We start from the raw sequence: 26,157 nt of genomic DNA, 5'->3' as shown, positions 1-26,157 counted from the left end.
TCTTTTGAACGTTTGCGTAGGTGTTGAAAATCTTGCCATACATCTCAAGCTCTCTCAGCGCATATTGTTTTTAGGCTGCCATCTGCTAATGCACAGTTCTACCCTAAGAGAGATGCAGGAGTGCTCCAGCCTCCAGTCTGTTCTGTTTTCAGATTTACTCTTTTATTTCTTCCAATTCCCAATGCTCAGATTGTGCCATTTGTAACCCCGACTGTAGCAACAAAGTTCGAGAGATACATCCACATCACTGCTAATTTTCAGTGATAAAGAACGTTTATTGAGTGGGTATCCAGGCAGTTTTTTAATGAACCAAAGCAACGCTTCACACAGTTGTGTCCCTGGAAGAAAATTCATTTGTCTCCGTGTCATTCGGTATGCATGTGGAGAGGTGTGGGGCTGATCAGGAAGTTTTGAAGCTCCCATTTTCAGTGTAAGTATACCAAAAGCATGTGTATTGAGTTGGTGGCAAAGAAAGAAGACAACGCCCAAAGATATAACGTGGGTAACATCTTGAACAAAGCAAGCATGCACATCACAGTGTAGAATGTCGGGAACTAATTATCATAGCAAATAAGGAATGATGAACATTATACTTGACTGATTTTGTACTTCACTGAATTTGTCAACAGTGCTCTTTGTCTGACTGCTGATTTTGCTTCACTCCCAAGCACATCTGCAAAATTTATAAGATGATATTTAATTCTTTGTTTGTTTGTTTGTTTTTTGTTTGGAAACAAATTTATAATGGATAATTTCAGTTAAGTTTGCTATGCGGGATCCGTCACTAAAATATACTGGAAGCTACAAATTTAACTGTAGGAAACTGAGGAGTATGTTATCACTTGCCAGCTGAAATTTATCTGCTTTGATCCTTTTTTTATATTCTTCTTCTCCCACACATCTCTTTTACTATCCCACCTTCTTCTCAGGTTTTCAAAGATTTTGTTGTCATTTACTTTGGAATAAAATACTAGATTTTGTTGGCATTGTAGGCTCTGTACATCAAATTGTTGTTCGTGTCACACTGAATTCCGTGCGCCAAGAAGAGAAGTCAGAATAAGTAAGCATACACAATGGCACAGAAATCTTTCTCATATTGCTTGCAAAACATGAAAATGAATAAAAGAGGACTAAGATAAAGAAACAGAGATTGAAAAATGAAAATAAAAAGAGGTATATGTTTTAAAGAGGCTCAACTAGTAGTTTTGCTTCTTTTTCCAGCTTGTACAGCAATTCTCTCTCATTCTCTAAATTGGACAAAAATGGTATGTCAGACTTAGGCTATATGTTTTCCTTGGCTCCAGTAATCAAGGTAAACCAGAACAGTCTTTTCAATTGAAAATATATATATATATATATATATATATATATATATTTTTACATCTAAGCAACAACAGTAATTTTTGTTTCTTCTACCTATGCTCCAGCAAAAGACTGCAACTGCCTTTTTTTTTTTTTTTTACAAGCTTTCAGTTGCTAGAGATATAAACTCTCTCTCCAAAGTATGACAGATGAATTCTCATGCCATGAAATATGATATCTTTCAGAGGGCCTGAAAGCAACTAATAGATTTTCAGGAAAATGCTAAAAATCAGCTTAATGTTGCGTAAATAAAGATATTTATGCAACCTGGGATGAAATTCCACCACAAGCAGAAAACTAGGTCCTACTTATGATTCCAAAGGCTTCTTCTGACAGCTTACTCTCTAATGGACTTAGGGTCATTTGATGGCCTTCTGAATCTCACCTGATAGAGTCATCATAGAGAAATTTTAAATATGAATAATTTTGGGGGCAGCATAATATCTGTTTGACTCCTCCTTCCACTTCCCACAGGGTACTGAAAGATGTTAAACTCTCCTATTCACAATTAAATTCATGAAACACTTAAATTCTATGGCAGCCAGACACCAAGGAACAGGAAAATCTTTTCATCTCATAATGTTTTAGAACCCCTAGGCAAATGTAAACAGTGTATGCTGTGATAGTAGAAGGATTTATTGCTCCTGCTGAACAGAGAATCTGCTGATTTATTTCTAATTCCAATAGATTTTTTAGGGTAATTTAAAATTATTTATTGCAGAATTTTGTTGGAGTTATTATTTAGGAAGTTTGAACATACCAGACCCATTTGTGTGGAAATACATTTTAAACAAAAAGACACGGAACCCAAATCAATCTGTATTGAGCTGGCCTGTAACAGTGAATCATTATTGCACTCTCTCTCCTGCTGGAGCTTAAAAGAGGGTTAGAGCTGCCTCGCACATCACAGCTCCAAACAGCGTTTTATGGGCCACCACTGAAGGTGCTGCTCTACCAAACTCAAGCTTAGGCATGGAATTGTCTAAGTCACTTTTATATTCTTGCAAACATTTTACCCAAGACAAGTTTCATTGATTTTGCTGAGAAAAACATCACTAAACTGTGTAACACTCAAGTGCCATTTCAACCACTCGTTTATAGAGGACTCAGAGTGACAAAGGTTACCATTTCAAATCAGTACACCCCTGTTACTATATCAAATTCATAGAAACATTAGTGAAAATATGACTTTATGTCTTGCCACTTACTTTCACAGTAGGCACTTAGCTTTCCTGGAGTGCACTCGTGTGCTGCAGCTGTACTCAGCAACCTTGGGAACTGGTTGGAAAGCTGAAGGAGAGTAAATGCGCTTCCATGGCAGAGGCTGAGCCACCAGTGTGCAGCGGATGTGTGCTTGTGGGAACAGCCACCCACACACCAGGCGTCTGTCTCAGAGGATATTCAGGCTCCAGCAATGGGCTGTCACCTTTTGTCTTCTTAGCTTTTGGTCCTCTCCAAGCTTGCTGCTATTGCAGTCTGTGGGTTAATGCTTTGGGCGGAAGCCACCTCCTTTATGTCTACGTGTATGAGAGCTAGCACAAGAAGGCTGATCTGTGTCAGAGCCTGCAGTCACTCCACAGCACAGCTAAAGAAAATCATTAGGAGTTGTAATCTGATCATCAATCATATTTGCCAGCTCATCACCTCTGTCTCCACTAAAAGGTGCCTGAACATTACATAGGTAATTAAAAATCCTTCTTGGTGTCTTTTTTACTTTCCTTGCTTATTTAGGAAACTTGTTTAAAAAAATACACAATTTCTGAATCTCTCTTCAAAGATGCCACCGAATCAACTCCAGACTGTCTGCCAAGCTGGCATTCCACTGAGAGTGGAAGCTCTTTGCTTTGGCTAACTTGAAGAACTTGAACTACATCTCAGATAAATGCTGTAGAGAATCAATTTTCACTTTCCTGCTCCACGTTGGACATATATTTAAATACTCGCTACTTCTGGCACCTGGAAGAAACCAACAATAAAATCAAATGATCAAACTGTTCACCTGATAAGAGAAAAATCTGCAATAAATCAAGCAAACGAGATTCAGACATGAGCCTGAAGGCTAAATTTTGTCAGCACTGATATAAAAGTAATGCCATGATCTTACTGTCTTTTTGACAATAATATCTAGCTACTCAACAATTTTTTTGTCTAAACCAGGATATTTCTGTAGAATTCATAGTTCATTTTAAAGATATGTTATTCTTTAGTGGAAGGGGGAAAATGAATAAAGTTCTTAATAAGGTTGAAGTCAGAGAGTGTTGAGAATGAGCTATTTAGAAGAAAAGATTCAGACAAAGGAATGAGAACATCTGGTCTTATGAGAGAGACACTGGAGGAGATGCTGATGTTCCTGGAGACAGTGAGAGTTCAGTCATTGTTCATGACCAGACTTTTATGCTCACAGCAAACTCTACACCTCACTGTATGTAGCTATTAGGGTGAGAATCTCAGCAATGTACAGGTTTGCCTGCTTGCCTTTATTTTTCTCCATCTGCAATGTCCTTAATAATAATAATAATAATAGAGTAAATAAACAGCCCCTGAAGAAAATTCATACCTTAAACAAGGACATCGGAAAGATTCATGTGAAAAGACACATATCGGTTTTGGCTGCTGTTCTATTTGAACAAAATTTTAACAAATAGATCAGTGTTCCCTGAGAATATTAAAATGTTACCAAGTGAGAAACAGTGCATTTTGGCTCAGCCTCTAAACAGACTAGCAAATGCATCTTGCTGCATTCAGAAGGCAAAATATTAATTATGCCCACAGAAAATCATAGCTGTGAGACTATATCAAACTGGAATAGACAAACTAGGAAGGATGATAGCAAAAAAATCATGGCACCTATAATTGTCCTCCAGTCTTGCAAGATATTGCTGCTTTAAGGGACTCAGAAGGGTAAAACGCCTCCCCTTTACCAACTGTTGTCAGGCTGTTCCTGGGAGTAGCTGAAGGAAAGAATGAACGAATAGTTTTTTCTGCAATGTTCTGACTGTAGGAACCCGTAAAACACTTCTTTGAAGTCAGAGTGATTGCAAACCGAAGAGGGAAAGCCATGCAAACAGTATTAAACCCGTGTCTCTGGAAGGTTTTAGTCCCAGCAAACCTGCTCCTGCAGTTTGTCCAGACAGCTGCCATGCCGGGAGCCTTCTCCAGTCTGCAACGAGCCATCAGCATCTTGCAAAGAGAAAACAAAGAGAAATGACAACATATAAGCTCATCTTGTTGCAACTGTTCAGGAGGGAAAGGACTATGCAGCAAACAAAATAATAGGCAGGCTGGTGACAACCTCTGTTTTTTTTGTTTGTTTGTTTGTTTGTTTGTTTTCATAGTTGTGAGACTAGAATTGGAAAAATTAATTGGGTTCCTGTTTTACCCTTACTCTGTGAAAAATGCATGAGCAACTATGGTCAAAAATGCCAATAATAGTAATAGCAGTTGTAATAATAAAGATGACAGGAATTGCCTGAAAACAAATAATTTGCAAGTTAGAGATTTTCAAAACCCCTACCCAAGAGAGTTTGGAGACTGTTTCTTGCAGAATGACATAACATCCTTTTTAGTAGAGTTAACCAGGAATTAGACATATATCTTTCTGTGTGGTACCCCTGCAAGACAGCAGAGCATGGCTCCATATTTGTGTGGAAATGAGGGAAAGGATCAGCTACATGCTGGTAAACTGCTGTCTGTGCTATACCTTCCCCTCCCATCTCTGTGCACCCTATTCACTGATTTCCTTATGTTTGCAGGTTCAGATATTGCCAGTGCCAATGCAAGAAAAGAAGTGGCTCTGCATGGCCAAAAGAGGGATAAAAGGAAGAAGGAGGCCCATCAGTGTTCCAGCTTGGCTTCGCTTATCCACATTACATCATCCCTCAAGTTTAAAATACGTTCTGCAATTTTTTTGCAGGGAAGAGGTTTGGAAAGCTGTACACCAATTCCACTCTCACAGAAATCAATAGTGAAGCTCCCATTGCTTAAGAAGAACGAGATCTACATCAGCACTTTGAAAATCCCACCCTTCTGTTGCAATGCCTTCACTAGCTTTGAAAACAGTGTCATGCAGGTTATTTGAAAATGTCCTTCTTCGGTAAGGGGTGACAGCATTGACATAGGAGAGGACTGGCACCAGCGTGGGCAGACTTGGACGTCTCTTCATCTAGAGCAGCAAGTACTCTGCGAGCAGCTGCAAGAGCTACTGAGGGGCTTTGTGCATCAGAGCCACCTTAGCCTGGAGATGGGTGCAGAACACGGCCCCAGCAGAGGAAATTAATGTTGTCTCAGTTCTACAGATATCAGTGGCATATGGGGCATTGATGTAGTTAGGGAAGAAATCTAATTCAAAGTTATTTGGCTGTACGGATAATTTAACCATCCTGGTATTACTGAGTGATTATGTATATTTGAAAAAGAGAAAAGCAAATACCCAAAGGCCTCTTGTGTACTATGCTGAAATTTCGAGAAGTTGCTATATGGCAGAATGGGGTGTTGATAACACTGGAGATAACCAAGTGCAATAGTGCTATCAGCACCTGAGGAGTAATAACTGATCTACTTCATATTTACCAAATGTACCAGGCACTCCGTATTATGTTTACATAATGATTAAAAGGAACAGTAAATGGAATGACTTTCTTTTAATCAGTATGTCAGCTTGAGCAGCATAATGAAATTAGTCAGGGGTGGATAAAGGCTTCTGAGCGAAAAGGGGCACTTCTATGTGACTGACTTCCAAAATCTGTAACTTTGCTGTTTCCATGGCAGGCCATTGCATGCTGATGGGGTCTGTACTCAAATAGAACATATCCAAAATTAAAACATATGCCCTGTTTCAGCATTTTATTGTAGCTGTTCTCCTAGCTTGCAAGTTCACTAAAATCTCAGCCAAGGATTCTTTTTCTTTAGGACACCTTTATTAATCGTTAATTCATGTCTACCTAGTTACACATGGATGATATCTGACAGTTTATCCCACTTATCATTAATAACTATTAATGGCCCTCTTGTTACAATCAAACTGCATCAACTCATAACCCCACTTGCGTTCATCTAATTTTTCACTTGATTATGAAATTCAAAATGGTTCTCTTACAGGAAAGACTGTTTACTTTAAAGGGCAGAGATTTGCCATTTGATTGCTTTGGGAAAGGTGGTAGGTCACAATGTTTAGTTACTTTGATTGAGATGTGGAATATATAATGTGTTTCCTTAATCCTCAAATATAAGTTATTGTCACCCTCGTGAAAGCCATAGCGTTTGAAAGTTTTAGCTGCAAACAAATCCAAATTGAAAGAAGTCATGTTTTCTCAATGCTAAGAAGGTTTAACAAATTTGTGTAGACACTAATGAGTATTACTAGGCTTATGTAGGGTCATGGAAAATTAGACTGGCTTTTTATGCCATTTAATACAGATTTTGTCATTGCTACATGCTAAGCTCTCCATTAATATAGATTACTTTGGCTTTTAGCAAGCGGGCAATGTCTGAGGTTCAGTGACATGGCTCTCTTTTCGTATTTTTGGTTTTTTTGGTAACATATTTTGCCCAGCTTTAAGGGTTTGGCAGGATTTCATTTCTAACTTTAACTTACTGCACGTTTCCAGAAATCTGCTTTGTATTTGTTCCGAGAAAGAAATTGTAATGCAACTGCTTATTTACTTCATTTTCTGATCAGAACTTGATGGAGCTACGTATGTCGCTACTGCAGCAAAAACATCTCTAACAAGAAAAATATGAGTTTCCTAAAGAAACAATGATGAGCTCTGTCCTGATTATGTACCACTGTAGTCAGCAGATTTCAGAGTGTAAACAGGAGCACAATCTGGAAGTGTGCTAGCATACATAATACATGTCTTTCATTCATAAAGTACGCTATCCTGTGTTTCAAAGCAGAGTAATGAATCTGACAGTATCCACAACTTGAATGAACTCAGAGGAGAGGACACATTTCACCCAGTGCAGCTTCCTGACATTAGAGGGCTCCATAATCCACAAAGTATGGCAAAAGAGAGTTTCATTTTGAGGTCAATAGAGATGACACAGGGGGAGAGGATTACAAACTCTTCTTGGAGCTGCGGTTAGATGGTATTGCAAATTCAGCTTCTGAAGTCCGTGTATTAAGTCACACCTGCAAAATGTAAAGAGCTGACCTGGTATAAAATCAACCTACTCAGTCATAATTGCCTTAGAAAGGTTGAGTGGGGCTTGATTTTACCAAGAATAGATCATGGATCCCTCTGGCTTGTACTCCTCTGGACCTGACATTGTACTGATGAACCAGGACAACTGGTATCATCTATCTTCCCAGGACTCAGCAAAACCTGGCATACTTTCTCTGTCAGGGAATCCTGTCAATGAGACACAAATGTAGTGAGCATCAATGCCTGATGCAGATCAAATACACCCAGACCAATAGGGTGCCACTCGTAAGCCATATGCCTTGGCAGGGTACAACAGGTAGCAGCTACTGATCCTCATCTTTCAGAAATCATCATAGTTTCATTCTACTTTTTCCTGTCATGAAGAGGAAGAAATTTCTGTGACCACCACAGAAGAGCAGAGAGCGGAGCTGGATGGGTCTTCAGAAGCCTCTAACTGCACAGCTATCGGGAATCACGTGCAGAAAATATGCATCATGAACATGAGAGCTTTTCCTTGACATAGATAATGTAATAAGGTAATCACTGTGGAGCAAAAACAAATATTTGGATGCCATTAGCTCGTATTTGTGGCTCAATTTGTTAACAAAAACACTTTTAAAATAATTTAAATGGCCAAATTTCAGAAAAAGCTTTTACATATGTCAGAGCCTTTAGAAAGTGCAACTTGTCTTTGTTGCACTTCAGAGAGCCTAATCCTAAAGATATCTTCCTAAGGAAGAAATATGCTTGTGAGTTGAACGAATCACTTCTGTGTAAAATAAGAGAGCTTTTCTGAGTAGTTTTTGCACAATTCCAAGCCTGCAAAGGTGAGCTGGCTTTTTATTAAGTCAGTCCCTCATAGAGGCACTTCATTCAAGCCATGGACAACCCACATATAAACTTTGCCCCCATCAGCCCTTCCTGCATCACCTATATTACGAATAAGTGGCCACCACAGGGTCAAGCAGATTGATTGACTTCTCAGAGGCTGCAAAAGAAATCAGTGCCTTGAAGAAAATTAAAACTTCCCTTTTTCCTGTACTCAGACATGGTTTTCTATAATTAAAGATTGATATATTGGTCTAGCTTTCCTGGCAAATATTGAAAGAGGGTTGGATTATTTTGGCAGGGAGGGCCAGATTGTTGCAAATACTATGATTTCCTAAAAGAAAACCAAACACATCTTGTGCTGTGCATTTTTGGCCTTGTCCTGGCACATGGACCAAATTTTTCTCAAATGCTGCAGGCATAATTTGGTCATGTATTTCTGGAAAATGTCTGTACAAATAATCATTTTACTGATCAACAACAAAGAGAATAAAAAGGAGGAGAAAAGTACTACTCAGAGTATGGACACTAGCATTGAAAGCATGGAAAAAAGCAAAACATCTTTTTCAAAGTTATAGAGGTGGACAGTCCATCACTTGCACAATGTGTATACTCAAGATACCAGGAAAATTCCCACCGTGAAAGGCAGCGGCTGCTTTTGTAGCAATGTGTGAAATTTACACCAGCTGAAGATCCGATATTTGTTGTTGAATTTATTGAGCTTGAACCAAATCCCGCTGTAACCAATAGGAAGGAGAAAAAAATAAAATAAAATAAAAAATCCCTTCAGTAACTTGCAGAGCAGGCTTGCTGTTTGTGGACCCCTTTGGGCCATGTGACACGGATATCAGCAGCTTTCAAACCATGACCATCTGATTAATACAAGGATACTGACTCATTCTTGGTTTGTTGAAAAATCCCCTAAGTAATATGTGGCATATATTTGGTCACAGAACTGCCATGAATTTATGTAACTGAAACCAAATAGTCTCTCAAAAAATTTGGGTGCGAGAGGGAGAAAATTGTCTCTTTCACTTCTGTGTTTATAGAGTATTGAGCCTGCTACCCAAATCACAGATCAATAATCCTCTGGGAAGATGATTCCTCATTGTGCTTCATTTTGAGATAGATTCATGTAACATGGAGAGGCAGCCACAGGAGGAGAGAAAATAAAAACTCTGTATTTCCTTACATTGTTGGAATACAAGTTGAAATTTTTGCTGAACTTCTAATTTGTGTCTGCATTCAAAGGGTCACTGATTTAAATAAATTAAAGACATAAATCACATAAAAACTGTAATTGAGGAACTATTTTTTTCACTTTATGTTTACAAGTTTTATTTATTTCAGTGTTTTATAGCCTCAGCTGTTATTATAGCAGTACAGTTTCTTCCTTGGGATTTCTCTCAACCTCGTTCCCAGAAACATCAGCTACCCATTTCATCAGATTATGAGATCCTCATTAGGATCTAGCTGACTTTCCTGTCCAACTCCTCCACCACACTGCAATAGCCCTTGAAATGCCCCTACCAGATAAGAAATGCCTTTTCTCTGATGGCCGAGACATCCCAGGAGCTGCAGATATAATTTTGGCAACCAGTCTTAACATGGGCTTTACCAGAGCACAGCTGGGTCTGTAACCACAGTTGTGCAGCAGTCAGAGACGGTGCAGTATGATGTCAAATACCATGAAAATAAATGGGATAAATGCAGACATAGCTAAGGTTTTCAGGGATCATCTGTGGCTGGAAAAATGAGTTTTCCCAATGCTCTCCAAGAAGCCAGTGAGATACCTGCAGTGCCAGGAGGTAGCGATGGGTGCTGACTGCTTGCACAGCTCCAGGCTTGTGGTAGCTTTCCAGATCCCATGCACAACCACAGCCCCTTTGCACCAGCCCTAACAGCCGACTGGGGAGTGCCAGACTGGGTGAAAAAGGAGCAGAATTAGATATTCTAAAAATGCAGATGTGACTGACATCCTCTGGCTTGCCATGGGGCTCAGAGAAGGAAGCAAGCTGTCAATGACACATCTGCTCACACTTCTCCATTTATTAAATCTGAAACAAAATTTTGACAGCAATAAACCAGAATAATCAGTTGTGTGTTTGTATTAAAACATCATTTGGATAAGCAATAACTGGTGATTGGTGTAAAAGAATATCTGTGATATTATCCTGCTATTTTTATCTGAGTAACGTCACACTGAGAAAGGAAAAAAAAGAAAAAAAAAAAAAAGAGGTGAAATGATCACATGTTATGGTTCAAATTTAGCTTTGTTAAAGACATACACCTTTTTATTTTCCAGCATAATTCCCATAGATTTAAGATAAAGACATCTGCTTTTTCTATGGAATAAAATAAACATTCTAATATTTTGGTTTGACTATGAATCACGGCCCTAAAACATTTTTGGTGACAACTTTTTAATCCCAAATTGATAAACTCCTGCTCACATGATAATGTTAACATTGAGAATCAAGTCTTTGTGAGCCCTTGATCTGAATCTCTCTGTTTAGTACTAACGGGGTTTATTATGTCTATGAGAAAAATAATTAACTATATCACAAAAGAGGTCTGAGATGAACAGGATGATAGGAAAGATACGTTTTTTTAAAGGTAAAGCATGCTAGCCTTTTGTTAGGCAATAACAAAGCCACTTTGGTTACTGGTATCCACTGTAAAAAGTCAGAGGAAATTTACTCTGGCCACAGGAAAATCACTTCCACAATTGCATAAAAGCAAATATTTCCTTCATGTGTACAAGGGTGGGGAGGTTTAAAAGCATCTGTAGGACTTAAAGCTCAAAACAGTTTATGTCAGGAAAGAAAGTGATAAAAGATGTTGATTTTATTAATAATTTATAGAGGACCAATATTTATAGCTTGCTAGTGGGTAGCAAATTGAAGGTCCACAGTAATAAACAACTCATTAGAAACACTAAGCTTTAGAACTGTTCACAACTACATGCGAACCATTAAACGCCTTTGAAGGAATATATATGCATTTGTATACACATTTTCTCCTCCTGGAAAGAACACTTGTCTCCCTTGCATCTCTGCAGACTCACTGCCTGCTCCATTATTACCATTACTGAAGGGTGTTTGCAGCCAGCAGCAATGGTCCCCAAGGACCAGCGTGAGGCTGACCAGTGTGTGATCTGAAACGTGCTCGTGCGTGACCCTGACAGTTCACTGTCTAGATGTTGCTTCAGGTGTTTGTTTTGAAAAAAAATCAATTCTTTGTGTTTAACCTGAGAAAGCATCTATTTACCCCTCCTAATTGAGGTTAACAAAGAAGGAGTATTGGGTCTAGAGCATTGATCTTAGTCCAGTGGTTAAAAAAAAACGACACTTGTTTTTTTAATGAAGATTTAACTAATGGCAATAGTCCTCAGCATTCAAAATCTCTGGTAAAATGAAAAAACAAACAAACAAACAAACAAACAAAAAACACACATCAAACATATCTCAGATGTAGACCCAATCTCTGTTTTAAGCATAGCTAACCTCTGTATCCCACTGCCCATTTGAGTGATGCTTCTGTAACACATTATAAGCTTTTTTTGCCAAATGTTTTGGACAGAGCTTTTTCGCTGCTTTCTCTGTGGATTTTTGAGGTATTAAATCACTGTTGTGGGAGCTGGAAACTAGGGCTAGTATCTAGTTCAGTTGCCAACTTCCAGTGGAAAATTGTTCACACCACTTACTTTGCTTCCTTCTCCAGCAAAATTTCTTAGCTGATGGTGATATATGAAGATAATGTTTCCTACATGATAAAATTCTGAAAAGACCAGATATTGAAGTGATGTCAAAGCGACCAAAATTCTAAGCTGAAACAATTAATTTAAAGCCTAATGCTGTAATGCCCACATTGATCAAATTTCTACCACTGCCTACATTAAAGAGCTCCTTGATTTTGTGCATAGGTGGTTATTATTAAAAGACTGCCTTCAAAAAACCTTCACTATACACATTAGATCAATAACCTGTCCAAGAAGCAGGGAGCTGTGGAAATGAGTTGTAGAAGGAACTGTGAAGATAAGTTATATGGAATAATTAAATAAAGAAGCATTGTGTATGACTGACAGGGAGAAGACATTTTTCTGAATATCTGCTCAACACTTAAATGTATTTTTTTCACTCTTAAAAGATGCTGAAAATTTCAAATTAGGCCTTTCTGTCACTGTGGTTTTGTTGCCTTTCTTAATTTGATCTAGTCTCAAGGGAAGGACTCGTTTATGATTCTATACAGTATGTAGGACTTCACTTACAGGAGGCCAGAAAAAGCATCACAAAGGTGTGAGAAAGACACAGGTACACTGTACTCTCCTGGCGGAAAAGGAGCAGAAAAGAAGTGCCAAGAGCTTATACAGCAATTGTAGCAGATGGCACAGCCTAGAGAAGAAGAGAAGAGTGGGTCAGGAGCTGGAAAGGGAAGGCTGTAGCCAAATGCTCCTGCTGGCCAAGAGCACGAGCCCACCACCCAGTGTGGGGAGCCAGACCTCACCCTGATGGCCAAATCCCACCATCTCAGTAATCCAGCGTGCCAGGTTATTGATTTGATGAGAAATGGAACAAATACACATTTTCAAACGTCACATTATCCTGTGAATTAGAAATGCCAACCTTCCATTTTATGTGCCTTTTAGAAGAGACTTCAGAACATTAAAGAAGTAGAAGTTTATTTTGCTACTTAATGGCCTAGAACTCAGGACAGAGTGCATGTCTTAGTTTACTTTCCTAAGATGGCAATTGACAATATAAGTTAACATGGTATATGCTTTTTATTCATTTATGGGGAGCCCACAGTGATGAAACCACACAGTCTGAGTTTAATAGGCCCAACAGTCGTATTTATTCAGTGCACCCTATTTACGACAGATTTTAACAGTTGTAATACATGAGTGCCGTCTCATTAGGATACAAGAAATTGGTCAGATTGTTTCCTGCTTCCACATTCAGTACCAGGGAATAAAATGTTGTATTAAGGATGTGCAGTATGAATAGTGCATGTGGTCATTCATATTTCCTATTTCTTTTACAGTATAAATGAATTTACTATAAAGCAATGGAAAATTGAATGATTTAACACGTTCTGTATTTAAATATACATTAGCATGTAGTATATATGTCTGCACAATATATTTGTACAAGTGTATCCAGTAATTTAATGGGTTTAATAATCTTGGAATTACTGTGATAGTAAAAGCATTATTTCTTTAGCCTCCATTGTTTAATAGAAATGACAAGCGGATCAGACATTTGAAGATGAATGGAGCAGTGTTGAGAACATTTCCCTTGGAAAAAACTCAATAAACACATACAGTTGTAAATCTCATCACTTTTCTTGGCAAAACAACGTTAAAGAGCTGTTGCAAAATTATAAAATGTTGTAAAGTGGCCTTTTTAGGATTGAACAAGAATTTTGTGCTGTTCTGCTAAAGAAAGACAGCTTATCACAAATCAGTTGTTCCATCTCAATTCATAGAAATGACACACTTGTAACACTGGCTACCTTCTACCCCTAAATGTTAATTTTGTTCTAAAACACATGACATTTTAGCCAGAGCCTGATAAACCTAGTACAAGCTGCAGTAGTGTAAGATCCTGTGTTTAGCAATGTATTTGGAATCACTCATAGGAAATAAAGCTGAGCAGAAAGGTATTGTAGGCTTGTATTAGGAGGGTGTATTATTTCCAGAAGATAAGGTGCACTATACATGCTCCTAATATAGTCTTCCGTCAATGCCCAGTCTGCTAAAACAGTGAATGGAAGTGACTGATCTACAATTTGCATTCTCTTTTCAGTCCATCAACACAACATTATTAAAACCATTGAGCCAAAACCCATTAGAACAGCATTCACGTATGAAACAATGCACAGGTCTGCTTGTTCCCATTTTTATGCACTGCTATAGGACTATAAATATTCATCGTAATGTAACTGAAAATTATTGAAGTGAGAAAAAAGAGAAACAGGGAAGCCATTTGCTTCAATTCATAAACAGCATCTGTTGGGAAGTTATTCATAGATTGCTTCAGGGCCTGCTGAGCAGTAAGCCCATGGAAAAGGATGCCATTGCAAGCAAATTGGCCAAAACTGCAATGGAGATGCTATTAAACATGATTCACTGACAGCCAGGGAGAATGATCAGGCACCAGCTTGTTTTATGTCTTCTTTTATCACTGGGACACAGAAGTAGCCTCCAGCCAAAGTCTCACACAGTTCAAATTAGAAGAGCAACCTTCTAAGTGTACTAAGGCCTAACTAGTGGCAAGAGAAAGTTGCATGAAGTGATATTGTAGTGAACACAGTTGTTTATTTGTCCTTTCCTGAGGTGCATGTGAAATCCCTTTGCAAAAGAGGGTGGCCATAAACTTTCCTGCTGTACAAACCTTTCTACTATATATTTTTGGTCAAAATGTTTAAATGTCTTCATGCTAAATGGGAAAAAAAAAAAAAAAAAAAAAAAAAAAAAAAGCCTAAAGGGCAAATGAAAAGAAATTAATAAGCATATTTTGGCTTCTTGTTAAATTTTAAAATACATTCTGGTTGAAAAGTGACATGATGCCAAAGAAACATGGATAGGGTAGCATGATATGCAAGTCCAAGGAAGAGAATAAGTGCAAACATTTTCATGTATAGTTTATATAGTAAATATAAACAGAGAGAATAAAATACTCAGCTGTCAAATTTTGCTTGTTGATTTACAGAGCAGAGCTACTGGTGAGGCAAACCTGTTCAGTCCTTCTGAATTCAGTGCAAATGCTACTGACTTTTCAGCTAATGATCTGGCCCCAATTTTTTACTACCAGTGGGACTTATCACGAGGAATTTGAAAAATGCACTTACAATCAATACGTGGACAAATAATTTTCCCAGTCCCATTCCTTCTCTTGTTGCAAATTATTTATACTTTTAATTAACATCAGCAATTCACCGCCTGTAAGTAACTAAACCTGCAATCCCCTTATTAAGCTTCTGGAGGTTTGTTTGTGCAGCGTGTGCCCCACAACCTCCTTGCATTACAACCATGGGCCATGGTTCATGAGATTAAGTATTTCGTATGTATTTGCTCTATTTTTCTGTGTTGTAACTAAGACAAATAGCAGGAAATATGGAGCAACTCAAATGATTTTTGTTTGTCTATACCTGTTACTTTTGACTATTTTCAAATATTCCCATAAGCTGTTTGCTCTTTTCACAAAAATCTGGGGGAAAAGCTGTTTGTCAGCTGCCTGACCCATGTAAGGACTTTCAGATTAGTGGCAGGCTTTAAATCAGGCCCACAAAAATGCCTCATTTGGCAATCAAACAAAGATATTTTCTCCTAAGCAAACATTCATCATTTGTCCTCTGGTATTTGCTTTGTTGTTGTTGGAAGTACAAACTCACCTGTGACTCAGGTGAGTGAAGGCCTCTTGCACAAAACATACTACTTGGTTAGCATACATTATTTGAAGGATAATTTTTACTAGCAAACATATTTCCACAAATGAGGACTGTTTCATGCAGGGAAAACAGGGAAAAAAAAAAAAAAAAAGATAATGTATTCACCAAGTACCCTGGAATGTGATAACTAGTGGGCATCATTTACATCTATTCATTAGACCGGTTCTCAGGAAAGTTAAGTTAGCTCTAAATTATTCATTTAAAGGTTGACACACTCTCTAGGAACAGTAGGAGATGTGGGGGTGTTATAAATTTAAGGGGTAACAAATGCTCAAGCACAGAGAAACCTTTACTCAATCTTGAAATGAAAGAGAAACACGTTTTAAGAAGTTTCACCCACATGTTCTTCGTATTACTTTTTGCCAGAATATGCCCCTTTGATGTTCATTTGCATGAAACTTTTAGAACAACTGAGATTTTATCAATAAGAAATGTGACTGAGAAAATATTTGTGGACAATAAATTCCGTATCTGAACACCTACAAGATGTGATGCACAACTTCAGCACTGTCCTATTCAAGATAAAGAAAAAAGCTATTTGAATAACAGCACAAAATTAAACAACATACTCTGAAAGTCTCAAATCGGGCACAACTATTCAAACGTGTGTGATATTATCAAGTGCTTGTAAGGTTAAATTGAGAAGATCAATGTTTGACAAGCAAAACCAGATATTAACTCCATGGATTAATTATTCATTGCATGTAACTTACTTGTCCTTTCATCTCTCCACACCCAAGTTGTGTAATCCTGTTAATTCCTTAGAGAACCCAATTTTAAGCACACAAGAATGTGATCTGGAATCTGAGCGTGGGTGTTGTAGCTCAGGAACATCCTGGCTAGGGAATCGGTTTGGGGTTCAGAGGTGAACTGCCAGCACTGCTTTCAGCTCCAATGATGTAGAGTAAATCCTGTCACTGTCCCTTCTTTGTCAAGACTGGTAATAAAACTAAGGGCTCACGTTCTTGCAGATTTAGGTCCCATATCCTCCAAGGAACTTTGTTTTGGGGTGTATTTATGTTTGTCCTCTTACTCTTCCAGCACACAATGGCAGAAAGCATTTGAACAAAACACTCATACAAACCTCTGTATTCATAATTTTCCTACTCCCTAAGTGAAGCTTTGGTGACAGTTCAACTGGAATTGGCATAGATTTAGACAAATTAAAGTAATTTTAACCAAGATCAAAACATAACATTCTTGTTTAAGGAAGAAGATAATTAATTTTTCAAAAATGTTACTGCATATATTAGAACAGTTAGGAGCAGTTCTCATTTGTGCTCAGACCATTTATGGAGATTTCCATTCCTTTATTTATTCCTTTATTAAATAAGGGAGATGCCATAGCAACCCCTGTCACACACTTCCATTCGTGTATTGACTCTGCATTATTCAATCTATGTAGGTTTTATTGTGGCCATTGTCTCTCATTATGCTGCAGACTCTCCAAATCGAAACCATTCATCCTAATCCTCCAGCATCAGGCGTTCTGAATAACCTGGGGTAGAAACACAGCCACCTGCAGGAGCTGCTGGAGGTCTGAAAAAATGTTACCTATGAAGACTTTCAACACACCCTTTCCCCTCAACTCCCATTTTGTACCACCTCCACCTAAAATACCAGGCAGCCAAGCACAGTCATTCACTTGAATAAAGCAAGTTTACAGAGAGAGAGGGAAACCAAAACCAGTATACCAGTCAGCCTTAAAACAGCCTTGCTCTGGCACATTTCTATTAAAACTGTATGCTCCTCATAGGAAGCTAGTCGCCTAAGCACAAGGCATTTTATAAAAGTTATTTCTCTCAGTATAATTCCAACTTTTTTGCATTATAAACATTTTCAGCCCAGAGTTGGCAGAGTGATACTACTTCCTATGTTTAGTTCCTTATGTGATGCATATCGTACCCTAAAAAGATAAAACCTATATCATCTCAGCTTTGTTGTTTAGGACTACAAGCAAATAGTGGTATGACAATAATTTTTCCTCCTCAGAATTAAAAAGAGCCTACACAATAGTCCACCAAATGACTTAACCACACAATGCCATAGCATTATTCATGGGTCTAAAACTATATAAGCCTAAAACACTGGAGTGGTCCAGTACCCCAGTACCTATATCCTTCTGGAGTATGGCCTGGAAGTGTCTCATCCAAGCTGGGTACCTAACCAACACAGAAATTGTGTCTGTAGCTGTTCTTGGGCCATTGAACATTGCTCTACTCCATCCAGTAAGAAAGTTGGAGTGCAGCTACACGTCCATGTTCATTTGTACAAGCTTTGCCTTTGCTCTCTGAAGATGGGAGCTACAGTGTACGCCAAGTCATTCCAGATGCCCCATGACTATGTGAGCCTGGCTCCAGGCCTGCCTTGGGAAAGGCAAAGTAAATTAGCTCAGACTTGGACGTGCATTAGTGTAATCCCAGGACTGTGAGTCGGAGAGGACACTTCCCACAGCCAGGAACATGGGGACAGCAAACTCTCAGGCATGCAGACCCTTGAAAGGCACACAAGTGTTCAACACTGAGGAAAACTCTGGAAGACACTTGGGAAATCTTCCTTTGAGTTACTCACCTCCCCAGGGAACTAATGCTTTTTTTTTTTTTTTTTTTTTTTTGCCTGTTAAGGTTTTGATGCTGTTCACCCACAATGTGAGAGAAAATTGGATAAGCACTTTTAATGGCATATGGCATGTCCATCTGTTAAGGATATGGCACATCACACATCTGCTTTCTGGCACTGGCCTGGGAGCAAAGCTGCTCCGAACTGCTAGCAACACTATCAGCTCCCTCTCTAAATAACAAGCGATGGCTTTCGCAGGAAGGAAGTATCCAGAAGTCAGCTCTAACCAGCACCCTGAGCCCTACCAGTATGAATTATTCAAGTATTTCTGCCTTGTGCACACAAATTTGAAGGGGTGTCAGCAAACAGCTGTGAGTGCAGGTTTTGTCCACACAGACCTCCGCTTCCTACATGGGTAGGGGATGGAAGAAAAGAAGGAAAGAAAAAGAGAACATCTGTGTTGTAAAAGCTTTGTTCTCATCAACATTTCTTGACAAGCCTGATCCTGACCCTTCTCACCAAACAAGCTCTAAGTAGAAGCAGTGGTGACACTGTCCATTCCATTCTGGTTTTCTGATCATGTTCTAAATCTTAAGAGATCCGAATCTTAAAATCCCAGATCTGACTGCATTGCGAGGTGCCTCAGCAGGCAGCTGCATCCATAGTTTTACTGAAGACTTAAAAAACTTAAAGGTTCTTTCCCTTAATATTCACTACCCTTCCAGGAGGGAGACTCAGAAGGCATAGGACCAGGCAGTGATTAATTCTTAGGAAAAACTCACTGAGGCAACACCCAAATGTAACTAATCTCATTAGTTTTCTCCTTTGGGGGCAACACTTTCTCATGTGTGATGTCAGCCGAGGAAAGCTATGGAACCAGAAGTCTTCCCACCAAAAATTGTTTGCCAGGCTTAAGGCTCTTTATGAGAAGAATTTAACTCATCTAATTATATTTCTCATCTAAACACTTATGTAAATGGAAACAAATATGAGAGTTTCGTGTAGCCTGCTTGAAACACTCATGTACACAAAAAAATAATAATAATAAAAAAAATCTAATCAATAACTCCAGGGTAGTTCAGAAAGTGAATACGTAATCATAAAATATAGGAACAGTGTGTTAGTGGGGACAGAAAAAATTCAGAACAAATGACATGGCTTCAGCGTGTAACCCAGGAAACAAAAATATCTCATTCAGCTGGCATTTTTCAAAGTGATATATGTCAATACTGTTGTTCCCTTGCAGGTTAACTAAATCTATCAACAATGGACACGGACTCAGACTTGGCTGAACAGTCTCTTTTTTACAGCTTGCTTTCCTGAGAAAGTTCAATTTCCAGTATAGGAGGCCAGCAGTTTAAGAGAGTCACATATCTCTAACCTGCTATTCTCTGCCTGTGTTTGATTTTTATAAATTTGTGCCATTGTAGTCAGAGCTTTCAGCACTGAAAACGTGCAGTCCCTTTTGTTAACACTTTAAAATTTGAAAAGTCAGCAGCAGGAGGTTAAATCAGAAATTGCTTGGCCTTATTCTTTCATTCAGTGGAGGAAAAATAATAATAAAAAGAAGCTTTTTGTTAGTCAGAGAAAGCAAGCTGTTATGCACTGCAAACAGGACCAGTACAAGGGAAATTTAAACAATGGGCTGACAATTGCTGATCAGGATAGGCGAAGAACAGCATGTTTCTGAACAAAAAAGACTCAACTGCTTCTTCCCTTCTGCTTGCAAAGAGAATATGGAGTATCATATGTCTTTCTAGCGCTGTTATTATACACAAACATATAATGGAACGTCACGTGCCTTTCTTGTGCTATTATTATGCATAGGTAAGGCTGAACACACAGCACAAGTTAGCGATTGTACAGAAAATACTAGTGGAGGGTTTCCCAAGGCGTCTGGACGACAATGTTTACACTCCTGAACGTGGAATATATATTTTCACCGAAAGATTATTCATACTGTCCAAAAGCCTGTATGAAAGACTGTTCATAAAGGCCATCCATATGTCAGGTAAGGAAAAATACATTGTGCATTAATTGTGTTTATATTCTGCAACTCTGTGAGTCCTGATGATCTAAGTGAGGGAGGGAAGGATATTTTGAATATTAAATAATACTCACAATGTAAGGTACTCAAGAGAACACTGTACCTGTCTAAACAAATTTCCCCTTTCTCATAGCTATGACCCAGGGACACTCAAACTTTTTAATGGAGGGACAAACTACTTCATGGACTGCTTGGCCTCTTTCCCTGCTTGGATTTGATGTTGTGCCAACTCGCTGTCATCATCCCCTTGCCCTCTAAGAGTATTAAGTGCCATCTGTAGCTCCAGTCAGCTTTTAGTATAACCAAAGTAACCAAAAAACAGACAGCAGAGGAAAGAGTTTGTGAGGGACAGAGCAGCACCAGTGAGAGCTGTTGCGGCTGCCCAGCTGTGGCACCCCCAAACTCCTTGTTGGCTCCAGCACCCGGGAAGCAGCTGGGAATGGGTCCAGGCAAGAAGCCACCATGAAGCTTTGTGCTGACACGCTAACAAATCTAAGGCTGGTTAGTTTAATGCTGCCTTTGGTGTGTCTCTACTCTGTAACATTCACAACAGCAACTGCAGCGTAGACTTACCCAGGGAGAGGCCAACAGATGTGGTGAGTTGCACTCACAGCTAGAAGTGCAAAGTGTTTGATCAGCTGTAAGTAGATAATTAGTTCCATAATTTAAAAGTTTCTGTTATTCCTGAGCATCCACGCTAAGCTGCAACTAGAGAAATGCTTCTCTAAATGCCAACTTGGAGAGGAAATCTCCATTCAGAGGAATTAATTTTGATTCAAGGAAGAACTCAAAACAGAAGAAATTGATAAGAATACTCAAAAGACTCACACACTAATCTTTCTTTCTGTAAACTTTAAATTAAAAAAAAAAAAAAAGGCAAAACAAACAAACAAAAACTGTTACATTTTGCTTTCCAGATCTTATTCAAATGATCTGGTAAAAAGTGACAAACAGTAAGCTAGGTGCTGTTCCAAAGCAAGTGTCTACATCTTTTTGCTGTGAAACTAGACCACAAAAACTCTGAGCTATTTGACAGTAGTGAACATGCATACAGAATACTGTTTGATCAAAGGGTTGCAAATGGCACTTGCCTAACTTGTATATATCAGAGTCTATTTTCAGGTTTATTATTAGTAAACTATACTTACTGGTGTGCTGCTAGTGGACTGAAGCTAATTTCTATTTTTCTAGACATAACCAAACATCCAGGGATACCTTGCTCATAGCACCCTTACACCAGCTCCATGAAAATTTTCTGTATGGAGAATAAAGGATATCCACTGCAAGCCAGATTTTGGTTCCAGATAGAAAATGATCATATGAGAACACCACCCTCTTAAATGCTCTGTGTTCTTTTCATACATCAATGACATTATTTGGCTGACTGTTGTGACAGAAAATATTTTAATTGTTCTCGGCTCCAGAGAACCAGCTCAGAGATAAAAGAGTGAGATGGAAGTTACTTCCTTTGCACCACCATCATCCAAGCTGTTTAGTAAGTCTTAGTCTCGTGCAGGGACATTGAAGAATCTGAAGTTCTTGAGGTGTTAATTTGGGCCTAATTTGACATAGAGCTTTCATTTCTGTTGTCAATGTGTGGGATAGAAAGTTTGCACCTTGACTTCCAGAGTACAAGCTGGAATTTGGAGAATGGAACAGAATATATTTCTAATTATAAACTAAATAGGTTTTATGTTGGATGATCGAGTGGCAAACACAAAACCTCATAAAGGTCATGTTTATGTCCACTCACTGAAACAGAACAGCAACGTTAAAAGCTTGCATCTTTGACATTCTATTTTTGTAAGCCCTACATAGCTTTGCTGTACAAATGTTTGAATGAGACTTCTGGTATTTTTCTGCATCCTGTTGACTAGAGCACTACTGTCTTTTTTTATTATTTTTTTTAATTTTTTTTCCCAAAGCTTTTAATTCAAAGTGTGCATCTCATTTCAGAACGTATAGAAAAAAAACTGATTAAAGCACTGCCCAGTGTGGTGTAACTGGCATTTAATCAACATTTACCCATTGTACTGGATCTCAGTACCAACAGAAAGGTAAGGACTTTCGCTGTTTTCAAGTCATGCATAACCATCCATTTCTTAAAAAAAAAAAAAAAAAAAAAAAAAGAGGCACAACAGAATTTCTTCGGAATTGCACCGTTTTGTGTCCAGCAAAAAAAACATGGTGATATGAATCTGCTGCTTTTATGCATCTATCTGGAAGAAATAACTTAAAGAAAATGTTGGATTATCCCATTTATGCAAATGAGAATTTAGTTATTCAAGACAGAAGCAAATGAGTGTTATATAGCAGAGTTCAGACTATAGCTGGGAAATGACAAGGAAAAACTCATGCATTCTATGCTTGCATTCCCTGTCTCTAGTTTTAAGAAATCATCGTCAAAAGTACAGTAAAACGATGTCCAAAAATGGTTGCTTAAATATTAAAGGTGCAGATTTGATCAATCATCGTTTCTGTACTTTTATTCATTTTTGTTACTTTAGATAAAAGGATCATAAGGTCAAAGGAACTATAGCACTTCTTTGATATGAATGAAACCCCTTACAACATGGAAGTCAGTAGGTTTTCGTTCAATTTGTGGTATGAACTGGACTATAGACACAAGTGGGTCAGTAGCAGTATCCTTTAGATTGTAGAGAGTGGCAGCTGCAGAGACATAAAAAATTTCTTTTGTAAAAATTATTTTGGAAATCAAGGGGAGAAAAATTGTGGGATAATTTCATTGCAATCAGGGAAACGATGCTCTGTGGAGCTTGCCGTCACTTTGTGCTGCCAAGTAACCCATAGATATACCTAAAAAGCAGGGGGATTAAGCATGCTGTTTACTTTGCATTTCTTAATAGATTAGCTATAAGAAAGACCTTGAGATTTACACTTCGAATTCTTACTTTAACAGTTGGCTTTGTATATACAGTGTCCTATGTGTATAGAGCAAAAAAATTCTTTCAACCTCTATATCCTCATTTAATAATGTACAACGTTCTTGTTAGTTCTGTATTAATCTTTTGTAATTAGGACATTTTATGTCTTTGTTACAAAAATATAATAAATTAACTTTTGTATTCAAATTACCCTTATACAGCACAGCTTTTTGCTGTAAGGGATATGTAGCAAAGTGGCTACTGTGTCAGCAATGTCCCTTCATCACACTGTGCTTGCCCCACTACAGCAAATGGTAACCACAACGGTATTCTCCATTCTCCCATAACGTACAGTCTTTATCAGTCTGACAAGAGTCCTAAATAGCCCAAGGAAAATAATTCCCAGAACAAAGCCACTGTTTTTGTTTTAAATAATTAAGTAGAAAAATAAGAGAGAGAAATTCCTTCTCTTACCTCCATTCTTGAGATGCACTGTTTTCCTGGCAACTTCTTGTCTGTAACATTTGGCAGTAGGGAGTAGTTTGTGTGCAACTGGTACGCAGCTAAATTATCTTCTTTACTTCTGTATAATACATAAATACGTTTGATAAACATGTCAGACCACAGAGCTTTTAGGGCCTGAATCTGGCTGCCAGAACTACTAGCAGTTCTCTTACCTAATGGTCATGAGTGCTTAGAAAGACTATTGTTTTTAAGACATTTAATGACATCCCAAGGCTACTTCAGCTGCTACCCTATATATATATGAGTATAAATGTTTCAAGGGACATAAGCACAGTCAAGTCCTCTTAAAACCAAATAGATTGACTTAATTTGAACTTAAACATATGCTTAGAGCTATGCATACACTTAAGTGTTCTCCTGAATGGCATTTTCCCTCAATGAACAGCCCTGTTAACTTCAGTAGGACTATTTATATGATCATGTTCTTCCAGTCTTAAAGTATAAATGAACAAGCCATTAATCACAAGCCCAAACCAATGAAATACCATGGTAATGAACCTATATAATAAAGTTCACCTTTACTCAGTTCTAAATCTGTAATATATCTGTAAGGAATCTCAAGAACATAGGATTGCAATACTTAAAGAGCACTGAATATGGAATTTTAGAATCTGTATCCATAAATTGGATTTTATTCCCTTTTATTTGCTGGTGTATTTAAAGGATGGCTTGATGTCATTTCAAATATGGTTCTGCACCCAAACAAAGGTACTTCAGAGCAACATATCACTGTTGCTGCCACTAAAACAGAGGAAGGAAACAGTCTAGAAATGTAGAAGCATTTTTCAGCCTTTTTATAAAACACATAAGTTAAGTTGTGCATCAAGCTTCCCTCAGAGTTATTCTCAAAAATCAATATTATGAGTATTAAACAGGCTGTACAACACCTTTTGCTTAAGCAAAGGCTTCAGTTTCCTGTGAGCAATAGCACCTATTTGTTCCTACTCTGTGCATTAAGTTCCTTTGAAAGGTCACTGCCATTGTCAGGTACCCATTTTGGGAAGGTGAGCATTTCTCCTGGTCAAAGGAGCAACCAAACCCGACCAGAAGGAAGCTTCTGGGAATACAGTGCCTGGTGAGCAGGAGGGAGTGGTGCTGGACTGGGCACCGGGAGCCTGCAGCATTTCCAGACACCCAGATACTGGGAGAAGCCAGCGGTCTTTGGAGATGCAACAAGGGCTGGGAGGGATCAGAGCGATATATATGAGATTTTAGCTGGTCTGCCTGGTTGCGAAGACTCACCCCGAGATATGTTAGAAGCAGGAGTAAGGAGATTTTATTAATATTCTGTCTGGCATCATCATCTCCAGTTCTCAGATTTACTTATATATCACCTCCTGAAATGAAAGAGAAAAAAAGATTACATTTCAGCTCAGAGGTTCTATGATATTTACTAAAAAAAACAAACAAACAAACAAACAAAAAAAACTAACGTATGCATACTGGGACTTGGGCACTTAATTTGTTCAAAAGTCCGAGTACTGGCACACTAGGAAGTTCTGTCATTGACTTCCAGGGCACTAAGATTTCATCCATGCTTTCACAAGTCTCATCACTCCTACGTGTCTAGGAAAACAAAGTTATTCTCTTGGTCTGTATCTATATAACAACACCTGTTAAATTTATTGTTAAAACTGTTAATTGGTAAGGTGTTAATCCTTTCAGAATAATACATGATTTACTCATGCTTTTAACTTCTAGCGAGATTAAAAGAAACAAGGGCATGATGGTTAAATAGCTAAGAACATTGGCAGATTTTCATATACCTTTCTCCTACTAAAAGCTATATTGCTACTCCTCCTCCCACATTTTAGTAAGTCAAAGGGTGGAATGGAGGAAAGAGAGGAAGCTGTTAGGCTGAAGTATTGTATAATCTAGCTAAACACAGAAAAGAAGAGAAAAGCAGTCTCTTAAGAGAAGTCCGAACAGAGAACAAAAAACCAGTAATTTGCAAGGCTGCTTCTAAACACAGACCCTGTAAAGTGTTTTCATTGCACTTTAGGCAACATTCCCTACTTTTCATTGAAAACAAGGAAAAGAAAAGATTAGTTTATTATTGCATCTATCAGCAGTGCTTGCAATGTTCATCCTTGTGACCTGGCACTGGGAGAGAGAGAAATGAATTAGAGTATTGCTGGAAAAGGAGGGGCAGGAATATCTGAATGGGTATTGCACTTCGCTAGAAGCAGTGAGCTGTTCATATTGCATTTTGGTTTTGTAGATTGAAATAATTGGCAGGGTGCTTAGAGCAGGTGGATAGTTATTTCTAGTCTAGTCTATTCTAGTCTAGATCAAAGGTAATAAATAAAGTAGAAAATGCACTCAGCCTCTGGGTCCTTATATTGGCTTTGGTTTT

At 38.3% G+C, this 26,157-nt stretch overlaps 1 protein-coding gene and 1 long non-coding RNA gene across 3 annotated transcripts in view; both read right to left on the bottom strand.

Annotated features, from left to right (window-relative positions):
* TAFA1 (TAFA chemokine like family member 1) overlaps positions 1 to 3,303 on the bottom strand; it is a 222,822-nt gene extending 219,519 nt beyond the window's left edge. The window contains 1 exon segment of the mRNA XM_040569135.1: positions 2,571 to 3,303. The gene's annotated coding sequence lies outside the window, so the exon portion shown is untranslated.
* Positions 3,304 to 4,206: 903 nt separating this feature from the next.
* LOC121075347 lies at positions 4,207 to 25,141 on the bottom strand. Of its 2 annotated transcripts, XR_005822920.1 has the most exons (4): positions 25,044 to 25,141; positions 23,751 to 23,859; positions 4,472 to 4,542; positions 4,207 to 4,313 (listed from the first exon to the last, which is right to left on the bottom strand). It is a non-coding gene; the product is annotated as an uncharacterized LOC121075347 (long non-coding RNA). The 2 variants fall into 2 exon arrangements; XR_005822919.1 differs by lacking the exons at positions 4,207 to 4,313; positions 4,472 to 4,542 and adding an exon at positions 22,884 to 23,208.
* Positions 25,142 to 26,157: the final 1,016 nt, after the last annotated feature.

This window comes from Cygnus olor, chromosome 10, assembly GCF_009769625.2.
Source record: "Cygnus olor isolate bCygOlo1 chromosome 10, bCygOlo1.pri.v2, whole genome shotgun sequence".
Classification (NCBI taxonomy): domain Eukaryota; kingdom Metazoa; phylum Chordata; class Aves; order Anseriformes; family Anatidae; genus Cygnus; species Cygnus olor.
This window is presented reverse-complemented; position numbering and strand designations above follow the sequence as displayed.